Source organism: Sminthopsis crassicaudata, chromosome 3 (assembly GCF_048593235.1).
Source record: "Sminthopsis crassicaudata isolate SCR6 chromosome 3, ASM4859323v1, whole genome shotgun sequence".
Classification (NCBI taxonomy): Eukaryota; Metazoa; Chordata; class Mammalia; order Dasyuromorphia; family Dasyuridae; genus Sminthopsis; species Sminthopsis crassicaudata.
The window spans coordinates 480,505,044-480,531,429 of NC_133619.1; the positions used below are offsets into that span (position 1 = coordinate 480,505,044).

The following is a 26,386-nucleotide window of genomic DNA, read 5'->3' on the forward strand; positions in this document are numbered from 1 at the left end:
CATCAACCACCAGACTAAATTAAAGAGTGGTATTGTATCCAACTGCATAGAAAGTATAAGGAGAATTAATCAGTGGACAAATTTTTATTGAGCATCTACTGGCCACCTAGAACAAAGTTTCATTGCCATCAACTGAAACTGAGCCACATTTCTTATAGGGCAAAATAGTTTTTCTACCCTAGCCAACCAATGAGCACAGAAGCTTATTTCTTGTAATATAATTCTGCTGGGCTCAGTTTGAGTTGTAAAGAGCTGCCCTAAACTAACTTGAAATGGAACAAACACAAGGGGGTAGAAAAGCAACAACTACCATGAAGTACAATATTTTAAACATATGATGAAACATAATTAAAAAAAAAAAAAAAAAAAGAAACAAGAGAATCAGTAAAACTCTTGCAACCTCAAGAAGGGGGTAAAATTTTTTGTGATAGCCTCTAAAGTACTTTCCACCTAAAATCAACCTGGAAGAAAAGTCCCAAAGCTCAAGAAAGAACTTAATTACCTAAATCAAGACATTAACCCAGGACATCTGACTAAATTAAGTTAAATTCCCCCCCCCCCATCACACCATGTTAAGGACTTTTGTAAAATTTTTGGAGAGAATGTTAAGTCTGACAGGCATTTGGTAGCCACAAATGGCAATTTAAACACTTGTCTGTAAATGTGTGCACAGTGAAAGACAATTCCCTTAGACAGGAAAAGGGGTGGGGAGAGACAGAAGGACAGAGAGACAGAAAGATAAAGGAAGAGAGATGAAAAGACTGAGGAGTTGCAGAAGAACAAAGAATTTAAGGAGATTGTGTGGACTGATTCTGATTCCATCATTTATTAGCCACGATCCTAAGTAAGGTATTTAACTTAAATGAGCTTCAGTTTCTCTATCTGTAAAATAGGGATAATGATACTTCACAAGACTACATGGATTCTATGGTCTTATGTAACAGAGAATCCCACTTTCCATGGGAAGCTTTTCCTGATCTCTGTTAATTCCAGGACCTTTCCTCAGTTGCTTAAATCCAATTTAAACTTATAAAAAGCTTGTTTGTATTCAATCATCTGCATGTTATCTCTCCCATTGGACTGTGAACTCCTTGAGGGCAGAGACTTTCTAATGCCTTTCTAAATTTCCACAGTGCTTAGCACAGTTCCTGACACATGCTTTAAAAAATGGTTATTGACTAAGTTATTATTTTGTGACAAAGTTAAGCATTTTTAAGGATCTGCTTCACACAGCATGAAGCTAAATGATGTGGGAAATATAACAGGATCCCTTCCCCCAAAGAATTCACATTCTAGTAATAGTTCTGCGACTTATACATGCAAACAAGAAAATATAAAGGTTTAATCAAGACAAAACCAAGATGCACAAGACAGTGAATGATTAATTTCCAAATGAATCTTTCAGACAGTAAATGCCACAGGAGCTCAGATGAGGAGAGTGGAGATTCTGAGAGACGTGAACAGAGTTCTATGAGTAGAACAGGTTCTGAGGAGTATACCTAGTTCAGAATCAAGACCCTGGGAAACAAGTCTAAGATCCAGACCCTTAAAAAAAAAAAACCAAGGAAGAAATAAAAGACACTTTTTAAAAAGATTGAAACTTGAGAAAAGGGAAGAGAATCACCAAAAAGAAAAAGAGGCTATAAAAGAATAAAAGTACAAGTTCTAAAAAAGAAGATGCCAAGAGCAGACCTGGCTACGAATAAGAGAAAACTACTCTTCTCTCAAGATATTTTTTTTCCTTCACATAGAATAGAGACCCCAGGGACTAAATCCTGAGAAAAGAACTAAGCCATGAGACAGAAGAACAAGCCTTAAGAGAATACAACACACTGGCACAAAAAGAACTGGACCTAAGAGGAGAACTCACTGAGAATAAAATTACCATTCTCCCAAGGGGATACTATACTGGGAAAGAATAGGTTCTGGGACAAAGGTCAAACTCTGAAGAAGGACAGTTAGCTTTGAGGAACATGAACAGAACTTTGGGGAGGGGAGCACTTCCAGGAGAGGAAAATAAGATCTGGGAGAGCAGACACTCAGAATTGAATTAAACCAAGGCCAGGAGAGAAGAAAAATAGAATCTCTTGGACATTGAATCTTAAGTAAGGAAGATAGGCCTTGGTAGTAGACAACAATCTTGGGGAAAATAGCAGAATGTTTGAAGAAGTGAACAAGATGACTAAAAATGAGGGAGGGTATTTTTGAGCTTCATCTACAATACAATCATCTATGAAAATGAGAGACAATCATTATAAGAAACAAGCTCTTGAAATGTTGTTCTATTTTGTGAGTGTACTTTAAACAAAACTAAAACCCTTTTTGACCTGGAAATTGGGACAAATCTGAAAAAGGACCACCATAATTAGCATATCACTTTGTCTCAAATTATATTAAAACTCATTATGAAATTATTTTAACTAAGATGTTCCTATATAACTTCCAATATTGCTTATTTGCCATAGACAAGTTCATTTAAATGCTCCAGGAACACTAAAAATGTAAATATAAAAATGTCACTGACAGTAGATTTGAGGTTAACATGATCATCTTTCAAAGCTGTACTTTGAAAACATTTTTTGGTATTAAAAAATGTCTGCACTTTGTGGCAAGTCAATTAATAACAAACATTCATTTCAAGAAAAGAAGTGGAAGAATTGTTGCGACTTTCAAAATTATCAATGGCAAATTCTTTGAGGATTTTTTAAATCTCTAAAACAAGTCTCTTTTCCACCAGCAAATGTCAACAACGTTTTAAGTCAATATGAAGCCAGAACATAAGTACACTAAGTTGGAAATAAAACTTTCAACCAAATAACTCTTATTTGAATATAAATAAAAAAGTTTTAAGCATATAAATGCTACACAATGATTTCAAGAACTCACAAGGAAATCTGAAAAGTATAGGAAAGTACCATAGTGATGTTGAAGCTATTAAAATGATGGAGGTAGGGGTGGAAGATAGGGGAAAGATAGAAAGAAGCAAATTAAAAAGTCTATGGGAAAGGCCAGGGGCAGCTTTCTTTTGTTTAACCTCTCAAGAAGATAAAAGAATTGGTTTGCAAGAATTACTACATTGTTATACTGCTAGAGACGCAACATGGAATAACTTGTGTGTAAGGAAACAAGAAACCAAAATTCAGTACAAATACTGAATTTCAGGCATACTGAAAAATAACTACTCTCCATGATGCATAAAAGATTTCTGTTATGAGGACCATAAAATAACAAATTTTTAAAATGCATATTTTAGTCAAGGAAATCACAGTATCTCAGTCATTTCAAATGTTCCCTCATAATAAATATGGATTCTGTATGAATTAAGCATCAGTGCCCTTTAAAATATATTTTGCTCATCTCTTCACAAATTCCTATACAAGTCAGATAAACTGATCCTTATTATTTTCAGCTTTTAAAATGGTAAGGATAAGACAAAACTTTAACATAAAGCCCAAATAGGGCAACAATCCACCCATAACAGTCTAACATAATGGGCTGCTCAGAAAGGAAAGAATCCAACACCAAACCGATCTACTACTTCAGGGTGATAACAACTTTTGTTCTTTTGACAGTTTCGAAACTAACCCAAGCGCGGCTATTGAGACTGGGGAGAAAACGCCATTGCCCGCAAGTACCCGAGTCAGAATAAGAGATTTTTCCACTCGCTGAAGCTTCAATGCGGTGGCGGAAGATACAGGCTCCCCACCCCCACCCCGGGCCCCCGCAGAGAAAGTCTCCTGGGGATTATCAATCAAAGCAACACAGCTCCCTGGCTAGCCAGGCTCTCCTTCATCCCTTCAACTCGAGGCTTTGCAGACTTTCCCCAAAAGCCTTCCTACCGTGCCCGAGAACTAAGCATTGTTACTGAGGCTAAGAGTTACTTGGCGGCCCAGGCCAGGGCTCTCTGGAAGGTTGAGGGATGGGGGTGGGGAGGGGGGCCCCACAGGCTAGCGGGCACGAGGGCTAGCGACAGCAGCGGGCATAGGAGGGTAGGCTGGAGCAAAGTACTCGGGTTTGTGAACCGAGCAGAGGAGCCAGGACGGAGGGTAGTGACCTGAGCTGCTAGGAGGGAGCAAGGAGATGGGGGAGGGGGCAGAGAGATGGGGGATGGGGAGACACCCCTTAACAGACGACGGGGGAAATGGAGGTGGAGGTAGGGATTTACCAAGCAGACTCTAAGGGGAAGGAAGCAGATGGCAGGCAGGCGGAGAGATGGAGATCAAAACACCTGGAGGGAGGTGCGGGGAAAGCCAGACTGTAGGACTTTAGGAATAGAAGGGAAGGGAAAAGTGGGAGGTGGGGATTGTAGAGACGCTCTAGAGATGGAAGAAAAAGCGGAACGAGATTTAAGCAAGTGCCGGGGCAGGGAAACAGGGAGAGGAAAAAGCTTAGAAAGAACACGGTGTAAAACAGCTCCGAGTGAAAGATACCAGGAGCCTAACTGCTGGGGACGAGGCGAGGGTCGGGGTGGATAAGCCTTTCAGAGAAGAGGCAAGGAGTTGGTCGCTTTGGAAGGGAACAGGAGGAGCCTGGCTTAGGACAGGTGATGGAAGAAGACTCGGTCCAATATTAGGCGGCATGAGTCTGGATGCATTAGATAGAGAGGAGCGGGTCCCAGTGGGAGAGAGTCTGGCTGCCAGAGGATGTGGAGAGAGTAGAGGAATGGGTCCAGGGAAAGAGGGCAGGACCCTGGCTTCGGGGTGGGGATGTAAGAGGATGGATCCGCAATGTAAAGAGAAGGAACCTGAGGCAAAGAATACAGTGGGTCCAGGGGCAGGAACCTGGGGGCAGGGGTGAAAGGGGAGGGAAGGTTGGAGAGGAGGAACGGGTCTAGGAAAAGAGCAGAAGCCTGGCGGCAGAGGATGGAAAGGAGTGGGTCCAGGGGAAGGAGAACGGGAACAAGGGTCGAAGGGGAGGGGAGTCTGGAGAAGAGGGCCGAGAAAAGATCCGGAGCCTCGAGGCAGGGAATAGACAGGAGTGGGTCCGGGGGAAGGGACAAGGAGCGTGACTAAAGGGGGGCGGCGAGAGGAGAGGACCGGTCGAGGAAGAAGAGAGAGGCACTGGGCTGCAGGCAGGGGTGTGGGCGCCCCTCCAGGCAGGCGGTCAGAGGAGCGGGCAGCCCGGAGCTCCGGCCCATGCAGGGCATTTGGAGGCGCCCTGGGAAGAACAAGGCTGAGGATGCAGCTTCAGCAGCTTCGGGCAGCGGGGACCACTAAGGTCCCTCGGGGGGCTGCGGACAGACGGTCGGCGCCGAGGCCCGAGCCAGGCTCCCCCGCCAGCCCGGGCCCCGGAGCATGGCCGACCGCGGCGACCCAAGTCGGCCGCGAGGAGGAGGACGAAGGCAGAAAGCTCTAGGGTCCGAGGGCCCAGCTCCAGCTCTTGCTCCAGCCCCCGTCCCCATCCCGGAGGAGCCGCAAACCTCGAGAAGGAAAGGAAGGGGACACAGAATGATCACGGACGCCAGCTCGCACTCACCGACTCCTCCACGTCTTCTTCATCCCCTTTGGTCGCAGCCGCCAAGCCCGCGGCCGCCGGGAGCCCGCCGCATCCCCACCGCACACAGCAGCAGCAGCGCCAGCCACCAACGCCGCCACCGGCCTGGCCACAGCTACAGCCACGCCCCCTCCAGTCCCTCCCCGTGAGGAGGGGGCTCTGGCCCGCGAGGAGGAGGCGGGGAAAGTGAGGGGTGAAGGGGACAGGGACGCCCCCTCTGCCAACCAAAGCCCACTCGCTGGCCTGCTTCGCTCTGATTGGCGATGTCCCTGGCCAATTGCCGACTTGGGAGAACCACGGAGGGAGCTGCTGCTGGGGTGTAGGTCACAGACCTCTCTCCACCCCCATATGTGGGTATGGCTAAGCTAAAAAAGCTCTTACCAAGAGGGAAGGTGAGGGTCGGGTCGGTCCCGAGCACTGTCAAAGGGTAAAAAGAGCTCAGGTAATTGGTAAATACGTACCTACTACAGTCACTTGAATTTCTCCTTAATCACTTCCATTGATTGGTGATTTCTGGGAATTTACACTAACTGGACTTTTACGATGAAGGCAAATCTGAGCAGCAGATTTAAGGATGCTGCTGTCCTTTTGGTTTCCTGTTATCAATTTTAAATTCTTCCTACAAAAGTCTTTTCAGCTTCAATCTATGATGATTAATTCATTTCTAATCGTTAACACAAATACTTCCATCTCAAATTCAGTGGTTCGGATATGGTCAAACCATACATTATCATGTTAAATGTGCCATAGCTCTTAAATTGTCCAAGCCAAATTCTATTACCATCAGTCACACTGAAAGTTTGCTAATCCCAGCTTCGACAAACAACTGAAAATGGCCGCAAAAACTCCTAGTCTACTATTAGTATAAAATCCAAAGCTGCCCATCTTCACTCTTTATTTCTTGTATCATTTTTCTTTTTTGGTTTTGATTATGTAAAGCAAACCTCATCGTTACTGCTTATCTTATTATAGAACTTCTGGGAAAAAAAACCATTCTGAGTAAAATGTCTGAAGGTATTGAACTTTAAGCCCTTTTGCAATACTTTAAGCCTTTTTGCAAATAGTGACTGATAACAGTAAATGATTACTGAAAACTAGCACAAACCTTAGAGATAATATAGATTGAAAAAATTAAGTTATCAGGAGGGCTCAGTGTCGAGAGAGCCTGCACTATTTTCAGTGTTTTGTTAAATCTGGGCAGGATTTTTTTTCTTCTGTAAAATTAATTAGTCTCATTGAATGGAACAGTTTGTTTCCAATTCAACAAACATTTATTCAATGAAAGACACAATCTTAGGTACTCAGAACCCAAAGAAAAATAATTGAGGCCCAAGCTTCAAGCAATTTACAATACAAATTAAACTACCTAGCAGATGTCAATGTGGCACAGAAAGTTGAACTTTGAAGGGAAAGAATCAAGCTGTGTCCAAGAGAGGAAATCCAAAAATCCATTCAAGGCTTGGGAAAATGCAAGGAGTTTGGGTTTGAGTTTTGTTTGTTTTGTTTGGGAGGAAGGGCTGAAGAATGGAAAACAAGATCGGAGAAAATAAGTTTTATTTTGAATATGTTGACTTTGATGTGTTTAAAAGCCATCTAAAGTGTCATTCAAACCTGACTATATTTCAACTCTAATAAAGAAAACATTATGGGTAGAATAGTGTGGTTAATCCTAATTTATCTCACTTCTCTATTTTTACCTCAGGCTAATATTGTCATATTACAAATCCCTTAATCCAGTTTTGTGAAATAAAGACCTATAAAAGTTGATGGAATTGTCAGAAAACAACCCCCTTTCCGGGTCAAATTTTTTTTACCTAGCCCATGAACTCATTACAAGAATTAGGTAATTTTGAATTTCATTCAAAATTGTTTAGCCTAAATTATTTTTTCCTCTCTTTTTTCTTTCTTTCTTTTGAGCGAATCTTTCTTCAACTGCTATCATTAGGATTATTTCAATCCCTCTATTTATGGTTAGTATTTTGTTCTTTAAAGACTTAAGTCTGTAACAAGAGTATTTCATTACAAAGAAATTTGAGCTCACAAAACATGGCATTAGATATAGTTAATGCCATGGTAGTTTTGTTTAGAATCAGAAAGAATTATTGAGTTCAAATTCTGCTTCTGGAACTAAAATGCATAACTTCCAAGGGAGTTATTGTCAGAAAGTTCCCTTGGACCCAATTCTCCACTATATCACAGATGCGTTGTTATCTCCATAGACTGGGGGAGTTTCCTATCTAAAAGAGCTCCCTAGCTGGATAAAATTGCTTCAAGTAGGCTTAATGTATTTTATTGATATCTTTTATTTTTAAAATACTTTCCTTTCCCAACATACCTCTCTCTACTCCTCTAGAGAACCAATTCTACAACAAAGAATAAAACATAAGTTATCAAACTGTGCATACCCTTTGACCCATCAGCATTGCTACTGGGTTTGTATCCCAAAGAGGTCTTAAAGAAGGGAAATGGACCTGTATGTGCAAGAATGTTTATGGCAGCCCTCTTTGTGGTGGCCAGAAACTGGAAATTACGTGGATGCCCATCAATTGGAGAATGGGTGAATAAATTGTGGTATGTGAATGTTATGGAATATTATTGTTCTGTAAGAAATGACCAACAGGATGATTTCAGAAAGGCCTGGAGAGACTTACATGAACTGATGCTGAGTGAGATGAGCAGGACCAGGAGATCGTTGTATACTTCAACAACAATACTGTATGATGATCAATTCTGATGGATGTGGCCATTTTCAACAATGAGATGAACCAAATCAGTTCTAGTAATGAACTGAACCAGCTACACCCAGCAAAAGAACTCTAGGCGATGATTATGAACCACTAAATAGAATTTCCAATCCCTCTAATTTTGTCCACCTGCATTTTGGATTTCCTTCACAGGTTAATTGTACACTATTTCAAAGTTCGATTCTTTTTGTACAGCAAAACAACTGTTTGGTCATGTATACATATATTGTATTTAATTTATACTCTAGCATATTTGACATGTATTGGTCAACCTACCATCTGGGTGGGAGGAGGGAGGGGAAAAATTGGAACAAGAGGTTTGGCAATTGTCAATGTTGTAAAATTACCCATACATATATCTGGTAAATAAAAAATATTAAATTAAAAAAAAAGAATAAAACATAGTTCAGCAAAATTAAATAAAGCATATAAAAAATCTAACATTATATATGGTATCCCATACTCATAATTCCCCTTCTCTTTTAAAAAAAAAAAAAAAGTGAGCAAGATAACTTCTCATATCTCTTCCTGAATTCAAGCCTGATCAATATAGTTCTGCAGAATGTCATTTTGGAGGGGTTTTTTTTTTTTTTTTTTTTTTTTTTTTGGTGATTGTTGTTGTTTTGTTATTTCTATTTATATAATCATTGAGTTTATTGTTTTTCAAGTTCTTTATTTTTATGCATTCCTATAAGGTTTCCCATTTTTTTATTTCCATCTTGATTAGATTTTTACAACAAAATACATTTTCATTATATTTATGTATTATAACCCATTTAGCTATTCCCAACTGATGTCCATTCTTTTTGTTTCTGTTCTTTGATGTGACAAAAAAAGTATCACTGTGAATATTTTGTGGTGTATAGGGCTTTTCTCATCATTAATCTCCTTGAAGTTTATTCCTTGCAGTGGGTCAAAAAATGCAGGCATTTTTGCCACTTTCTTCACATAATTCTTTTATAGCATGTTTAAAGAATAAGAGAACTAGTAAAAGGAGAAAACAAATAGGAGAAAAAGCAATAGAGGTAGTATGGTTGTATGGGAATGGAAAGGAAGGGGAAGGAAATGAAACAAGTATATAAGAACAATAGGCATTCCCCAATAAATAAAGGGTTAAAGGATCTCTGCAGTTCTTGAAAGAATCAACACAAGGTATTAACGATATTTTTTTTAAAAAAAGGTCCAAATAACTAGCAATAAGAGAAATGCAAAATGTTCTTATTTTATCAACCATGCACCTTATTTTATTATGTTTTACATTTGAAAAATCTGAAAAATGGTCCATATTCATGGTGTTACATTGTAAAGAAGAGAAGGTATCTTCATCAGCATCATGATTGGTCTTTGAAATTTGGCAACATTCCTTTTTCATTATTTTGTAGTGATTTTTTTTTTACACTGCTAGTCATGTATGTTTTTTTCTTATATCATTTTATACTGGTTCATATCATTTATCCGTACTTCTCTGTACTCATTATATGCTTACATTATTTCTTTCAGATTGAGAAAAGAGGCAGAGGGCCTATATGTACAAAAATATTTTATAGCACTATTATGGTAACAAAGACCTAAATGTACAAAAGAAACCATAGGATTTTTTGTGGGAAAAATTAACTAGAAATTAAACCAGTACATAATTGGAGAATGACTGAACAAATTATGACATATAAATATAATGGAATAACATTGTTCCATAAATAATGAAAAGAAGCTGCAATTTAGAGTAATCTAGAAAGACCCATATGAAGTGACACAGAATAATTTGAATGGAATCAGGATAACAATTTATGCAGTGATTACAATAAAAAATAGGTGGGAAGGTGAATAGACTGATGGGCTTGGAGTCAGGAAGTTCAAATGCAACTTTAGATGCTTGCTAGTTGTGTGGGAAAGTTACTTAACCTCAGTCTGCTCAGTTTTCTTATTTGGAAAAATGCAGATAATAATAGCACCTACTTCCCAAGGTTGTTATGAGTATCAGATAATAGTTGTATAATACTTTGTAAGTACTAAAGCATTACATAAATACTGGCTATTATTGTTAATGTAAAGAAAACAACTTTGAAAGACTGAAATACTTTGATCAATGTATTGAATGATTATGACCCAAGAAAAGTGAATCGCTTTCTTCCTACCTCTCCACAGAAAAATGATAGATTAGAAATGCAGGAAACATACATTTTCAGAAAACAGCCAATGTTCGGATATGTTTTGCTAGACCAAACCTATATGGGGAAGGGAAAAAATGAAGTATTATAGGTAGGAAAAAGAAAAAAAGAGAGGGGGAAGGAAGGAAGGAAGGAAGGAAGGAAGGAAGGAAGGAAGGAAGGAAGGAAGGAAGGAAGGAAGGAAGGAAGGAAGGAAGGAAGGAAGGAAGGAAGGAAGGAAGGAAGGAAGGAAGGAAGGAAGGAAGGAAGGAAGGAAGGAAGGAAGGAAGGAAAGAAGGAAAGAAAGGAAGGAAGGAAGAAAAGGAAGAAAAGGAAGAAAGGAAGAAAGGAAGGGAGGGAGGAAGGAAGGGAGGGAGGAAGGGAGGGAGGGAGGAAGGAAGGAAGGAAGGAAGGAAGGAAGGAAGGAAGGAAGGAAGGAAGGAAGGAAGGAAGCAAGGAAGGAAGGAAGCAAGGAAGGAAGGAGAAAAAGAGGGAGGAAGGAAACAAGAGAAGGAAGGGTGAAGAAAAGAAAAAAAAAGTCAATGAAACCTTTTTAAAATACACAAAAGATATCAGAAAAAAGTTCCAAAAGGGAACTCAGTCAAAAAAAGGCAGTTTTACTATTATATTAAATAAAATACTGACTTTTAAAAAACAGTATGTTGAAGAAGTTCACAGATTTATCTACAATCCTATTTTCCATTATTTATATAGTAAAACATTTGTGTCAAGCTTATAATTTAAAATAAATGAAGATATTTAGGCAGTAGAATCAATCAATTGTGTGAAATATATTATATATATTCATTTATAGCAAAAGGAACAGAATGATTACATAACCTTCCACTTTGGGAAACAGTTTATAAATTTTAAAAAATAATAGTGAAAACTAACTTGGGAAGAATAGTTGCCCTTGTTTTCATAGTATGACAGGTAAAATCTGAAATAACTAAAGAAACTCAAGCTTCCAAACAGGTCAGTTTATGAAGTAATGCATATCAATTGCATAACAGACCTCTTCAGTTTGGCATTGGACCCCAAATACAGAGGAAGACATTTTTGCATATTAAAAGAAAACAACAGAATATAAACTAGAATACAAGGTTAAGTAATATGACTTTTAGTTTAAGGACAGATGATGATTTTCCCAAGGTGAAAGGGAGGAAGAGTGAATTTCAGTTGAGATGGGAATAGGGTAAGTGAGGTTTGAGGTATTTTCTTTCCCAGAATTGGAAGATGCTGATTAATTGTATCCATCTGCATTTTGAGAAACAATAGATGGCTTACATTGTTTATTTTCCCATGAATGATTTGTGGAAAAACAAGATGGAGGATAATAAATGTGGCAGCACAAGATGGAGTCCGTGTTCATGAGATAAAATTAGATTGGTTCTCTTGATTCTAATACCAGTCCAATTCTATTTTGTAACTCTGTTTTGGCTTTCACTTCATGTTATTACTAAGCACTTCACAAATATTAGCCCACCTTGCATTTCCAAAGCCACCACTGGGAAAAAAAATAGATGTGACAATGCAAAAGCAAAAAAAATTGGCAAAAGGTAAGATTTTGTGCAGCACCATTTAGATACAATATGCATGCACACACACACACACACACACACACACACACACACACACACACATACACACACACATACAATGTTCAGAAGGGGTAAGAGAACATGCTATGTAGCTCTCAGTATACAATTTGTAACACTATTATCATTTGGAAAAGCAGTATTTCATATGCCTTATTTTTTAATGCCAAATACTCATTTTTCCATATTTGTCAACATAAGTCATTCTGAGAATTGATAAATGAACCCAAAATTTTAATGAATGATTTATAATGTCCTAGTCCCTAGAGTGCTGATGGCAGAATGATTTCTGCTTTTTTCAAGGTTGAAACAGTTTTCAGAATAAAATGACTTTCCTTTCATCCTGACTTCATTCACACTGGGGAATAACTTCTGTTTCTATATATAGATCATTGATTTAGGAAAACTTAGGGATATATAGGTAGAGGATACCCAAAGTTTATTGTCAAATGAAGAAGTTAAATTTCTAAAGTTGCTAATTGCCTCCTCCTTATGTACCACTGGGGAAATTTGCTTTTATCTTGTTGTTTAGCCATTTCAGATGAGTCCAACTCTTTGTAATCCCATTAAAGGTTTACTTATCAAAAGTACTAGAGTAGTTCTCCATTTCCTTCTCCAGCTCATGTTACTGATGAGGAAACTGAGACAAAGGGGTTATTGGTTGTTTGACATAACTATACATGGTATGAATGATGTCTTTTGACTCACACTTAAAAGTGGATTTAAATGAGGTAGAGTTGCACAAAGTCTTCCGTCTCCCTCTCTTTTCCAGAGTCATTGCAGTTCAGTGGGTCAGTATGACTGGGGATGGCTTGGGATGCAATGGTTTAACCAAGCACTCCCCAGAACCTGCTTCCATCACCTTCATGACCCAGTGGAATACATTATGTACATTCACCTATTCTGTTGGGGGAAGTCTTCACTTGCTTGGGATAGACTCCCCCTAACTCACCAATGGTTTGGAGGCCCATCTTCTGAAAAGGTTTTATCAGGGTGGGACCACTGGGTCTGCTTCAACTTCTATATATCTATAGATGAGAAGTGGGTGGCAGGTAAACACCAAAGTAGAGAGCAGACCTCGCACCAGAGATGCTAGTCTCCCCTAAGTACCCTATATACCTCAAACAGGATTAAGTGAATTGTCTAGGGTTACAGAGCTAAAGTAGCTGGGGCTGAGTTTGAACTCCTGAGTTCTGACTTCAGAACTGGCACTCTATCTGCTGGGCCCTCTAGCTATCTGCTCTTATTTTAGGATTATAGATTTATTTAGTCTGATAACCAGAAAGGGAAAGACTATTTTAGTATTTCTTTGTATCTTCCTGTTTCACTTAGCACAGTGTTTCACTTACAGGTATTTAATAAATACCTGTGTTGACTTGATAAGAGGAACAAAGTAGTTTAGAAGCAAGCAAGAGGACTAAATTGGGAGTCAGTAGATATAAATTCAAATCTCTTCTTTTTACTATCTGTGTGACCTGAGGGTAATTCATTTATCCTTTCTGGCCTTTCTTTAGTTGATTAATCTGCAAAATGAGAAGTCTGGGCCAAGATGATTCCTAGAGTCCCTTCTGGTTCTAAATCTCTGATCAAGTCTTTATTTGTTTGTCCCATCTTTGAGTGTATACTACACAATTAAATCCTCAAATCCTATTTTATATTGTCTGTTATTGTCTTTGGACAATATGGACAAGGAACTGTATCATCCTCTGTAATCCCCACAGTACCTAATACAATAGAAAACTAAAGCAATTAGTCAATAAGCACTGTTAACTAAATAAAGCACAGTCCTTGCAACTTAACTATGCTGTTATTTGGTTTTTCCAGAAATTTTTAGCAGTGTCCAAAATGGCCTCTCATTAGTCTTAATACCAGCCTTGTTGAGCCATGGATAGACTTACTTTAAAATACTCCACAGGTATGATTGTCTAGGTAACCATGAACAAATGTTTCCTGAGGTTTCTGATATAGCTACTGCTGACTTTCCTTTTATTTAAGAAGATTACTATATGCAAACAAATTTGCAAGGCAAGATATGGAAACTTCTGAAGATGACTAAGGATAATCATATATCTCTGAATCCTTAAGCCTTCCTGCCTCCTATGTATGTGGGATGTAGCTTTTAAATAACATATATTTGAAAAGATTTATTTTCTAATTTTTAAGTTGTAAAATTGTTTTACAAAATCAAATACTTCTTTCTTCCTGGGAACTAGGTTGATATGGCAACATGCAAAGAGAAAGCTAGAGCTAGTGACTTTTAGTAACTGCCTTATTTGTAGTTATGTGAAGACAGCTGAGCAATCTCTCACATGAAAAGAAACCCCACTTTTCCAAATTCCAGAATCCTTGAATATATAATTTATTAAAAGTTGTTCAAAAATAATTTTCAAGCTTGTAAGTGTACCAACATTTGCTCCTTTTTCCCTATAACTTAAGTAAGTTTCCAAAAGGTTTCCAAATATAAAATGGGAAAGTTTCATTCCTTATTCTCCAAGTGGCTCCTCAAAGAGAGATGGTATTATCACAATTTTTTTTTTTCCCAAGAGAGATAAAAGGTTTGGTTATTTGCTTATATATTTATTTATTTGTAATCTATATCATTTATATTATTTACAGAATAATAAGACACTAAATTTAGACAGAAAAGTGATATTAGATAGAGGGCATCTAGTCTAATCCCTTCTTTTTACAGAGAATTACACAGAGGTAAAGTGTCTTTTTCAAGGTCACACTGGTATCAAATGGGAAAATCAGCATTTAGATTCAGGTCCTGCCATTCCAAGCCCGGAGTACAAAGGATCCTGCAAAATGTTATATCTTTTGTATTCTCCTTTGACATCATAATGTCTTGAACACAAATATAAGTGCCATCTTTTTAAATTTAATAGCATGTCATAAAAATTATGAAGTGTTTCACATTAGGAACTAAGTTTCGCCTCATTTGGGGAAAACTAAGGATCAAAGAATGATTATTAATTAAAAGAATATAATTAGTCCATATAAGAAATCAAATTATAAAAGTACAATAATTGTCATTATTTTTGACATGTTCATTTGTACTTGTTTTCAATATGAAGTGAAACAATAACTATAAATTTCTCAGAACCCATGAACTAATTTAGCTCCAGAGATAAATCTTCATAAACACACTTCATTTACTCCTGTATTCTTTTGAAGGAAAGGCTCTATTTTTATCTCAGAGAGAATTTTTCTTTGCCATTCAAGAGTGATAGGTAGACACATATGCATACACATCCAGCGGCAGGAAAAAGGAATCACTATAGCCATGAGAAGTACTAAGCATGTTAAGTGAGCCTCAGAATACAGAGCCAGGATGGAATAATTAACATAAAGAATAAACCCAAAACAACTAAAGAAATCTTTGCCTGATCACAAAGAATTTGCTCTATTTAATATCTTGGAACCATATGGTTTTGCCACTGGTCTTGCCAAGAGGATGTAATATTATTACTTTCATTACATTCAGAAAATCATAATGATGAGCAATGATTGTTCAGACCCATATACAAGAATGCCTAAGAGGTGGGGGAGGGATCAGAATTTAGTAGAGTAGAGTGAATTTAACACTTACACGAGTTAAGTAAGAAACAGGGATGTTAGATTACTTGTCCAAGACTGCCTAAGAATAGAAAACAGACCAAGGGTTTAGTTTCCAGGACAAGCAATCAGTCAACATGTATTTATTAAGCACTTGCTATGTGTTGGACACTGTAACAATGCAATAAGAATTAAAATTTATTTTTACAAGTAAAACAGAAAGACAGTCCCTGACCTCAAGGAGCTTACATTCTATGGAGAAAGATAACTCAAAAAAAAAAAAAAGAAATATACAAGGGGGAAGGAGATGGATTGTAAGTAAACAAATTTTAAAAAGAGAGAGAGAGAGATCCGGATCTAGAGATGCCCATCTTAAATGGTGCACTATTAATATCTGAATTCCAAGAATGAAGTTGTCTTACAGGATGAAGAATTTGAAGTAGAGGGGATGAGGAGGCAGAGCAATGATAAAGAAGTCCAGATTGAAGTGTGATGAGAAATAGAGTTATCTTGGATTCCTGCATACCCTTGACTATAAAAGATATCAAGTAATTCTCAGAAAAATAGGAGCACTCACAGTTCACAACAAATAAATGGTCAAAGAATAGGAATAATTTTCAAATAAGGATGAACAAGTTGCTAATAATTAAGCAAAAGATCTTCTACTTTACTAATAATCAAAGATACAAATTAAAATAACTATGGTAATTAAAACAACATCCATCAAATTGACAAAAATAATTAAAAGCTTAGAAACTCAGTATTGGCAGAGTTTCAGAGAAATAGGTACACACATTCATTGCCAATAGAATCATAAACTACTGAAATATTTTTGGAAATCAGTTAAGATTGTACTCCATTAAAGATGCAAAAAGTCATCATATTTTCGGTTTCACTGTTGAGAAGATATATTATCAAATGTTATCATTTTAAAATATTATCAAAAATAATTTTAAGAGATATCCATTCAAAGATTGTTTTAATTATAATATATTGTATAATGTATAGTATAATTATGAAATAATACATTGTATATTGTATAACATATTATATTATAAAATAAAATAATATTGGAAATAACCTAAATATCCTAGCATAAGGGAATGGTTAAATAAATTATGGTAAATAAATGTTATGTAATGGAATATATTATTTAGATTAGTATAAGGGATAAGAAACCCAGAAATACTTTTGTGAAAATAATGAGTAATGAATAAAAATCAGAACTGGAAAGAAGAAATGCCAACAAATGATGGCCCTGTAAGAGGAAAGATGAATGAAAAAAATAAAGAAATCTGATAAAGTAAGACTTAGTGACTAAAGAGTTGCTATGACATTTAACATTTTGAAATTTTGTTCAGTTGTTTCCATCTTATCTGACTTTTGGTGACCCTGTATGGCATTTTCTTGGCAAAGATACTAGAGCAGTTTACCATTGCTATGTCTAGTTCATTTTACAGTTGAGGAAACTGAGGCAAACAGGATTAAGTGACTTCCCCAGGTTCACACAGCTAATCTTTCTGACTCCAAGACCAGCATTATCCACCAAACCACCTAGCTGGCCCATTTGAGCATGTGAATCTCTCAGGCAATCTACTCCAGCTCTCTCATTTTCTAAATCAATAAAGTAAGGCCCAGAAAGATTAAGTAACTTTCCCAATGATTATAGAGGCAATAAATGTCAGAGACAGAAGTTGAACACAAGTTTTCTCAATCTAGAACTACTGATTATATTTATTCTACAACACTGCCTAATTTCAGATGCAAAATAAGTTTAATTGTCTGTATTGGTATTTGATATTAATTTTATGATAAATTATTAAAATAAGATGTAATAAATAATAAAAATAAATAATTTTGCATGGCTTTTTATAGGTTACAAAATGATTTTCATATGTCCCTTCCTGGACTTAATTCATGCAAGAATCCTGTCCTCTTTAATCTTGTGTCCCCAGAGTCTAAATCTTGCAAATTACAGGGACTTAATAAATGTTTCTTGAATTGAATACATTATATCATTTGACCTATTCCACTGAATTATATGTAAATGCACGAGTAAATATGCCAGTAGTCAAACAATAATTGTGCTGAGGTAGGTTTGTGAGAGTAGTAAAAAAAATCCAAATGTAATTTTGCTATAACTTGCCCTACAAATTAGTATATAGTCCATATTTTCTACTCTGTAGAGAGCCAATTGATAAACGTTTATTAAATATTTGATACACATTATGCCCTGTACTAGATAGTGGGAATACAGATGCAAAAGTGAAGCAGTCTCTGCTCTAAAAAATAAAAAGCTTTCTTTTTTTTTCTTCTTTTTTCTGAGGCTGGGGTTAAGTGACTTGCCCAGGGTCACACAGCTAGGAGGTGTTAAGTGTCTGAGGCCAGATTTGAACTCGGGTCTTCCTGAATTCAAGGCTCTATCCACTGTGCCACTAGCTGCCCCGGAAGCTTTCATTGATTGGAGGTGGGAAGAGAAGGAAGACAGGAAAGAGCATCCTTACATCTAACTTTTGGAAACTATTCCTGGGCTCATGGAGATGGTCTCATAACTGAATGTGGGGGTCATGAAATTTATGATTTATTATCAGTAAATGTTTGATTTGTATAGCTATTTTATATACCTCTACCTCTGGCCATATAAAAATTTCTCAGGTGGAAAAAGATTAAGAAGCCCTGATTTGGAGTACATACTTAAGGTTTCCCCAAAAGTGGGAAAGGGGAAAAGTACTCTTTTACTCAAAAGTATTCAATGTAACTGATATGAATCAGGTATTAGGCAGGTAATTTATTACTACATATACACAATTATACACACAAATAACATAAACTATAAAAGACTCACAAAAGTACATTAACAGAGCAGGATCTAGTAACTTAATGACAGTAAAATCTACTGGGTGGTTGATAAACTGAATAATATAAAGCAGTTTGTAGGAATGCTAGCTAGGCATATTTATATTTCTTCTCAGCTCAGCACTGTCTAAACAAACTCCTGGTACTTGCCCATGGCAAAATGGCCCCTTTGGGGCCAACCTTCTTATAAGTGGCTCATCTCTCTGATAACTGCTCCTATAGTTGCCATAATCAACCCTTCTTTTCTCTGGGCTCAGCATCTTTCAATCTCATAAGGTTGCCCTCCAAGCAACTTAAATCAGGAAAGAATGTTTACAAAAAGGTAGCCCAAACTACCCTTGCCTCAGGCAAGACAGGGCTTTAGATGCCAGGTGCATGGAGAGACATGGAGGTCCTGGTGAGAGAATTCAACCTGAAACAGTCCTGTATAATTTTAAGTCAAAAAAGGAACAGATGAGTGAGGGGCAGGCTGCTTCATTTTCTACATAATCTAAGTCATCAGTGCTGCAACCAATAAGATAACTCTTCATCATTTTAAAGTCTGCAGATTCTTCAGGGATAATATACACATATAAAATTTCATACAGTCAACCATATTAGCATTGGAGATCAAAAGCACTTGATGGAGCAGGGGGACAGGGGCAAAAGGAGACTTTATACATACAAAATAAAGGCACAATAACTGAAGAGAGCACTGATAATGGAAAAATTAGGAAGGAGTTCCTAAAGAAGGTAACATGACAGTTGAGCTCTGAATGAAGCTAGGAGTTCTAAGAGATCATGGTGAAGAGGGAGAACATTTCAATCGTGGGGAACAGTTTGTGCAAATGTATGGAGGAAAGAGTCAGATAGTGAAGCACAGACAGCAGCAAGTAGATTAGTTGAGCATGAATGTAGAACATATGACAAGGACTATATAACTAAGTTGAATAGATAGGCTGCAACTAGAAGTTTATAATTTCCTCCTAGAACCACTGAAATTTCTTGAGCAAATGAATGAGGGATAAGAGCACTTTAGAAATTTTAGTTTACTGTTGGAACTGATTGTGGATCACTATATATAGAGAGAGGAGTGATTTAGAGTGAAGTATACAGCCACATACTACCAAACCTGGATTATTAGAAGAATGATGTTCATCTAGACAGAAGTAAGGAAGTTTAGAAGGTGTGGTGGATGTAGACAGAAAAATAATGAGCTTTATTTTAGGCATGTTGAGTTTTTCCAGGTGGAAATCCAGGAACAGACAGAGAGAAAAGTGGAAACATAACTATAGAAAAATAAGAGTTGAATATAAGGATTTGGAAGTCTTCTGCATAAATGACTATCGAATTCATGGGAGTTCATGAGACCATTCAGAAAATATAGAATGAGAAAAGAAAAAGGCAACAACTGAGCTCTGGAATACAGCTACAAATCTCAGAGCATGATGAAAACCCCTCTTAGAGAGATAGGAAGAGAACCATAAAAAAACCAGGGAAGAAAAAAAAAAAACACACAGAAGGAAAAAACCTCTCAAGACAAATCTGATACAATAAAGTTCATTTTCTAAAAGGCAAATTTTAGTATCATAATGGTATCTACTAACAATAAATATATTACTACTTACCTTTGCTACTTACCTTTTATGTTGCTGCTTACCTTTTATGGCTCTGATTTATTGATATGCATTGCAGACGTGTACATATGCATATGATGTGTATTCTTCCAAATGGGCTTTTATTATGTTTCTGTTCATTATTATTCACAGTGAAGTTAGTTTTCTTAGCCTTGATAAATATCTATCAAGTATTTTACTTATTTGTGATGAAGGTATTAGTCCTGGGGATGCTTATTTCAGATTATTTCAGGTTGCAAAAATTTTTACTTATTCCTACCACTTAGTGAAAAGAGTAAGTAGGATGTACTTTTATCTGCTTTTGTAGTTAAAAGACATAAACAGAGGAGTTCAATTTCATCTCAGTTCATCCTAGAGATGATTAGACTCTGGAGAATTTAAATGACAAACTAAACTCATTAGAGACTAGTCAAAATAATCATCTTAAATAATGTGCACGTTAAAATATAACTAAAAAATGAACCAGAGTACTCATTTGACTGATCAATATACCATCTCCCTTGTAGAAAGTATATTGGGGGCAGCAAATAAATGGCAGAAATCTGGTAGATGACACAGAATAAAAATAGTTAACTTGTATTTATGCAATGGTGTTTAAGGTTTCCAAAGCACTTTATTATCCATCCTCACAACAACTCTGGGAGATAAGTGCTACTATTATCCTCATTTGTTATTCAGTCATTTCAATCATGTCTAATTCGTTATGGTCCATTTTGGGGTTTCCTTGGCAAAGATATTGGAGTGGTTCTCCATTTCCTTCTCTATCTCATTTTATAAATGAGGAAATTGAGTCAAATAAGATTAAATGACTTTCCCAGGGTCACACATGTACTAAGTGTCTGAAGCAAAGGAATCAAAAAAAAAAAAAAAAAAAAATCTCAAAACTGTGCAAGATCTTAGAAATTAGCCTAAATTGTATGAAATTAAATGTTGTGGGCTAAGCTTAATAGGCTTATTTCAACAGGTTCAAAGTTTAAAATTCAATAAGTACTTATATGGACTATGATTGCAATTAAAAATCACTTTACAAAGGACACACTTTAAAAGGATATATAAATAAAGCAAATTACTGATAGTAATTTGCTCCTGTACAGTCAACATGGCAGACAGGCAATAAGTACTTCTGAATGATTTTCCACTAGAGTTAAGACTTTTTGTATTCCACTTAGCAAAATTGTCCCTCCAAGTTGCAACTTTCCTAAAGACTCAACCTATTTTATCTTCTTCTAGTGGGAAGCACGAAGTAAAAAAAGGGAAATAATGGAGTAGAAATAGAGGGGAAAAGCTGGGGAAAGGAACATTATCCAGAACCCAGCTCTAGCACAAACATAACTCTGTCCTCAGAAATTGGAAGGTATCAATTGTTTCCCCGTCACCAACCCCTAGCACCAAATCCATTCTCCATATAAGATCAATTCAACTCCTACAACACCAAGAATTCCATCTTCAATATCCCCAACAAGTAACCATTTAGCCTCCATGTGAGAATACTAGCGAGGAAGTACCAACTCCCTCCTTCCCAGCTCTTGAGTTGTGAAATTGTTTCCTATATAGAGCATAAAATACCTCTTTGTTACTTCCATCCACTAAATTAAACCAAGTAAATCAAGGCTATCCATCTTCCACATAATAGTCCTTCAAATAATAGAAAATCACTGTCATACATTCCCCATTTCCCAAGTCTTTGCTTTTCCAGACTAAACATCCCTACCTCCTTTAATCAGTCATTTAGCATGGTCTTCCCCCATCTGGGCTGTCTTCTTTGGAGAAAATCCAGTTTTTCAATGACCTTCTTAAAACTAGTCACTAAGAACTGAACATAATACCCCCCAATGTAGGCTGACCAGAATACAGCAAAGTTGTGGATCCTCTGACTCTCAATGCAACCTAAAATCACATTAGGTCTTTTGGCTACCTTGGGAAACTGTTCACCCATATTAAGCTTGTAAACTATACTTGTCATAAATTTAGTGACCTGGAAAGATGCTATCACCAAGCTTAAAAAATACTTTTCCACTACACATTTATATCTGTCTTGTTGACCAGCTGGAACACATAGTCATGGATAACTCCAGATACATTTCTCTTTAGATCTGTTTTATTTTTTTTTCTAGACCTCATGTAGAATACCCTTCTATGATTTAAAAATTACTTCAGACGCATAACAAGCAAACAGATAACAGCTTAACTTAAAATAGTTGTGTATTCCAGACATATTGTCTGATGAAATTTCAAAGAAACCAGCATGCTGAAGATCCTCTTTCTGTGGATTAGGTTTAGAGTGGTATGCTGATAAATGTTTAACTATTAGCTCTCTGATGAGGAAAATATAGCAAGATATGTTTATTGGTTGAATCTACATTATTAACATTTCCTTAATCACTTTATTAAGTTTAGAGTAACAACAAAACAATAATCAAGTCCTGATTTGGAGTACTTGCTAATTTTCAAGTTGTAAATTAGCACACTGAAAATTTTTAACAATCAGCTCTCTGAGCCAGGAAAAGCTGGCTCCAGGACTTCCTTAATTAGGAACTACTCCAGCCATTATACCCCAGAAACATTCTGCACTTTTTATCTTGTTCCAAAATTCTGGGCTTATACTCTATTGGTGTTGTGTAAATATAATCTAATTTTAACAATTTGCATTCTTATGAGACATTGGAAGGTTCCCACAGAGCAGGAAAAGAAAATAAAAGTGAGGAATAAAAAAAAAAAAGCAATAAAAAACTAGTTAACTTGATAATTTACTTTAATATTTATTAATTTTAATTTTAATGGTGTTTTATGTTTGACAACATACTCATTTGTGTGTGTGTGTGTGTGTGTGTGTGTGTGTGTGTGTGTGTGTGCATGTGTGTGTGTGTGTGTGTATTCCTTCAAGTTCTAGGCCTGGAATCAGAAAGACCTAAATTTAAATCTCTCAGATACTTTATTAGCTACACAACACTGAGCAAGTCACAATTTCTGTCTGTCTTAGTTTCCTCAACTGCAAAAGGGGGAAATAATAGCACTTCCCAGGGTTGTTGTGAGAATCAAATGAGATGATATTTGTAAAGCACTTAGCATGGTGCCTTGCACATATTAGGTACTTAATAAATGCTTGTCTCTTTCCTTCTTTTCCTAAGCATTAAGGCTTCTATAGTAGTAAAGATCAAAGAAAAGGAACAAAAGAATAGCTCAGGAAAAGCAAGCAATACAACAATTACATCTCAGAATGTATATAATATTCTATATCTCTAATGATCCACATTTGCAATAAATGGGAGATTTATTTTCTTGACTAATGCCTAGAGTCATTATAATTCCACACCATTAGTTTTGATTAATTGCTCTATTTATATTGTAGTCATTGTTTATATTGTTTTCTTGGTTATGTTTACTTTATTTTGCTTCCATACATATATATTACACACACACACACACACACACACACACACACACACACACACATATATATACATATTTATATATATCTTCCCACATTTCTCTTATGGTACAGTGAATATGCTATTATTTTTTATGTACCTCAATTTAGCCATTTCCAAATACAATGGGCATGTATTTTGTTCCCAATTCTTTCCTACCTCAAAAAAATGCTACAATTGATATTTTGGTTTACATGGGAATTTTTTCTATATCTGACCTCTTTGAGGTATATGCTTACCAATGGAGTCAAAGGGCATGGACATTTTAATATCTTTTTTAAATAGTAATTTTTTTAATTTTAAATTAAATTAAGTTGAGGAGTTATAGTATATGAATGTAACAAAATATTATTATTCTACAAGAAATGTAGACTGGGCTGATTTCAGAAAAACTTAAAAAATTTTCATGAACTGATACTGAGTGAAGTGAACAGAATCAGGAGAATATTGTATACAGTAATAGCAAGGTAGTAATAGCTATGGTAGACTTAACTCTTCTCAGCAATACAGTGATCCAAGATAATTCCAATAGATGTGACAGAAAATGCAATCTGTATCTAGAGAAAGAACTATGGCAACTGAATGTGGATCAAAAGTTGTTTGCTTCCTTTTTCTTTCTCATAATTTTGTTCTCTTTTTCTTTCACAACAGGACTAATATGAAAAGATGTTAAAATGAGTTATACATGTGTAACCTATGTCAGAAATATGTAATTTGAAAAATAAAATATTATTGAGAACAAAAGAAAAAGATTATAAATAAATGATTTAATTCCAGTGCTTTCTAAAATGGTTGGATTAACTCTGTTTTATTAACAGTATATTAGTATGCCTCTCTATACTAATGCTGACTGTGAGTTGAACTCTCAGAATTGCGTTAATTTGCAATTATTTCACTATTAACGATTTGGAGCAATGTTTAATCCACTTGTTGATAGTTTACAATTAATTTTTTTAGACTTATTTGTTTATATCCTTTGGCCATTTATCCACTGAGAAAGGCTAATATCCCTTTGAAACAGCCAGATAGGATTGCGATGGCATAGTTCTTAAGTTAAAGGAATCTAATGTTAGAAATTCACTCTCTTCCAATACATATCTACGCTATTTGCTGTCTCTGTCTCTGTGTCTCTTTTTGTCTGGGTCTCTGTCTCTGTCTCTCTTTGTCTCTGTCTTTGTCTCTCTGTCTTTGTCTTGTGTCTCTGTCTCTCTGTGGATCTCTGTCTCTCTGTCTCTGTCTCTGTCTGTCTCTGTCTTTCTCTTTCCCCCCTCCAACTTTATCTTTCTTTCCTCCTCCCCTTTTCTCTTTCTTTCCCCCTTCACACAGCCTTGGCCATAGCAACAATTCTCAAATCCCTCTGCAGGAGGTGAAGTAACATTCTGTGAATCTGTGGGAGGAGAAGAGGAGCCAGACTGTAAACAGAAGCTAGCAGCCAGGAGACCAGAAGGCAATTAGGAATGAATGAAACTCAGGCAGTCATGAGGAAGAAAAGCTGCCCTGTGACAAAAGACCACCTATCCATGACTTCCTTTTGTGGGGAACAACAAACAGGGCTTTCATACAGTCCCTGTTTTCCTTTGCATCAGGGAAGAACTGCTCCCATGGACATCCAGAACCATATATTAGCATCAATCCCAAATAATTTCCACAAATTGATATCTTCAAACCAACATTCCCCTACCTAAAATGTCTTGATTTGGGGTTCACCACAAATGCCTCTGAAACCAGAACGACATTACAGGCCACTAAGAAAGAGCTGAGTCTAAAGAACATTGCTTTCTCCATTAAGTGTCCTTGTCTGCAATTTATTTTTTTACTGACTCGTCCCTTCCTCCCCTTTTATCTCTTCTTCTTCATGTAACTCTTTCTTCTTATTTCTATGTTAGTCTTCAGTTCACCTCCCAATACTAATTCTATTATTTCCTATCTTGGGCAAATCCTTTAATCCTCTTGGTCTCTGTTAAAATTGTGGCCTCAGATGCTAACTAGCTGCATCAATTCATTTAACCCTGTTTGCCTCAGTTTCCTCATCTATAAAATGAGCTGGAGAAGGAAATGACAAACCACTCCAGTATCTTTGACAAGAAAATACTAAATAGGTCATGACTAAAAAATGGCTCATGACTGAAAAATGACTGAACAGAAAAAATGCTCCTTTCATAGGTCTGTTAGAGCAAAGGTTCATGGACCTTTATGGAGGTGAAGATTAAACCTATGGTTTCACTGGCATCAAAAGCTCCCAGATAAGCTACCAAATCATGTTAGCATCTTCTTTGCCATTAATAGTCGCTGATAGTTGTAGAGAACTGGGACAGTGTTATAAAACTCAAATAAAAATAGGGGCCAGTTCTCTATACAGAAGAATGCCTATGGGCTGCATATTGTCTTTGTTTTAAAATGTAATGGTATTTTTATTTATTTTATTAAATATTTCCCAATATTTTGTTAAACCTTTCAATTTTGTTATATATTTCCCATTTTATTCTGATTCAGCTGAATAAGAATGCATGTGTGAAATCTCTCTACAGGAGCATTCATTAACTAGTCTAGAGACACATAGCTAATATGTCTCAAAATCAAGACTTGAAGCCAGGTCTTCCTGACCTCAAAGTACAGCTCTATTTACTGACTACACCATGTTCTTTTTCTTCTGTAAACCTTCTATCATTATGTAAATGTGAGGGCTGACTATCATTATTACTATTATTATTATGTGTGATTACTCCTTCTGGGGACTCCTTTCTTGTGTCTGTCCTATCCTTCTCCCCATGATTTATGTTTTAATGGATTATAAGAACAACAGGTTGCCATGCAAAGCCAGAGTAGCTTCACATAGATATGAACTAGGATATAGGAAACAAACAAAGAACGGAAGGGAAAGAATATAGAATATGAAGGATAGCAAAAATATCCAAGAGGCAGGCAGCATTGTGGTGCAATGGAGAG

The 26,386-nt window shown here is 36.6% G+C and overlaps 1 protein-coding gene across 2 annotated transcripts in view; it reads right to left on the reverse strand.

Annotated features, from left to right (window-relative positions):
- Positions 1–5,598, reverse strand: part of WASF3 (WASP family member 3) — a 184,350-nt gene extending 178,752 nt beyond the window's left edge. For both annotated transcript variants that reach the window (XM_074303610.1, XM_074303609.1), the window contains exon 1: positions 5,476–5,598. The gene's annotated coding sequence lies outside the window, so the exon portion shown is untranslated. The remainder of the gene's footprint in view (positions 1–5,475) is intronic.
- Positions 5,599–26,386: the final 20,788 nt, after the last annotated feature.